Raw genomic sequence first — 1,759 nt, forward strand, 5'->3', positions numbered from 1 at the left:
AGTCCAATCCGGCGCGCGCCGCTCCGTCGCTGACGTCTGAAGTGCTTCGGCTGATACCACGACGTCGGGATACCCATAACTACTCCCACGTAGATGGTTAGTGCGTATAGGCTCGTAGCCAGACTCAGATCAAATACCAAGATCTCGTTAAGCGTGTTAAGTATCCGCGAACGCCGAACAGGACCAGGCCCACCTGTCTCCTAGGTGGTCTCAACCTGCCCTGTCGCTCCGCCACAAGTAACAGTTGGGGGCCGTCGGGAACCCAGGCCCACCTCTACCGGGGTGGAGCCACCTGTCCTTTCAGCCCCCAACTCCGAACAGTATCACAGGTAATGTAACAGTGTAAAGTATATAGTATATGCCCGTGATCACCTCCCGAAGTGATCACGACCCAGTAGTATAGCATGGCAGACGGACAAGAGTGTAGGGCCACTGATGGAACACTAGCATCCTATACTAAGCATTTAGGATTGCGGGTAAGGTATCAATGACTGTAGCAGCAATGACAGGCTATGCATCAGAATAGGATTAACGGAAAGCAGTAACATGCTACACTACTCTAATGCAAGCAGTATAGAGAAGAGTAGGCGATATCTGGTGATCAAAGGGGGGGCTTGCCTGGTTGCTCTGGCAAGAGAGAGGGGTCGTCAACTCCGTAGTCGAACTGGTCAGCAGCAGCGTCGGTCTCGTAGTCTACCGGAGAGAAGAGGGGGAAGAAATAATGAATACAGAGCAAACAAAGCATCACAAAATATAACAAGGCAATACGCGGTGTTCGGTGTGCCCTAACGCGGTAGTAAGTGATACCGACGAAAGGGGGAAACATCCGGGAAAGTATTCCCGGAGTTTCGCGTTTTCGGGCAGAGGAACCGGAGGGGGAAAGTTGCGGGTTCGATAGGTTAGGGGTGTGTGGCGGACGAACGGACCGCGTATCCGGATTCGTCTCGTCGTTCTGAGCAACTTTCATGTTGAAAATATTTTAATCCGAGTTACGGATTAAAAGATATGATTTTTAAAAGATTTTAACAATTTTGGAATTTAATTATTTATTTAATTAATTCGAAAAAATGTATTTATGACGTCAGCATGATGTCATGCTGACGTCAGCAGTCAACAGGGGTTGACTGAGTCAACCCTGACATGTGGGTCCAGTGGGACCCACCTGTCATTCTCTATTTAAATTAATTAGGGTTTAGGTTAATCTAATTCCAGTTTAATTAAACTAATTAGTTAATTAGGTTAATCTAATTATGATTAATTAACTTAATTAATTCCTTAATTAATTAATTAATTTAATTATTATTTATTTATTTAATAAATATATTTTTTTATTCCTTTTTTTTTAATTTAAAGTTTTGGGGCGTGGGCCCCTGTGGTCAGTGGCCCAGGGGGCCTAGCGGGCGCTGGGTACGGGGGTGCGGGCACACGCCCGAGTCCACCTGGGATGGGGTCGACGGGCGGTTGTGCGGGCGTAGCCCGCCTAGGCGGCGAGGGAGAGCTGGGCGCGGGCGCCGGCAGCCAGGGACAAAGAGGAGCGGAGGGTTCAGGGGCCGGCGTCGCCTGAGGGAGAGGAGGCCGGGGTTGGAGGCGATTCGGTGGAGGGCCGGCGACGGCGTGCAGGGGACGGCGCACGGGCTCGGGAGGCGGGACGAGACCCGTGCGTGAAGGGGGACGCGGTCGTGCGTGGCCGTGCGTGCGAAGGCGCGGCCCGGGGCGTGCGGGGCCGCGGCTGTGGCCGCGTGGGCACGTGCGGGCTCCG

Source organism: Triticum dicoccoides, chromosome 6A (assembly GCF_002162155.2).
Source record: "Triticum dicoccoides isolate Atlit2015 ecotype Zavitan chromosome 6A, WEW_v2.0, whole genome shotgun sequence".
In the NCBI taxonomy this organism is placed as follows: domain Eukaryota; kingdom Viridiplantae; phylum Streptophyta; class Magnoliopsida; order Poales; family Poaceae; genus Triticum; species Triticum dicoccoides.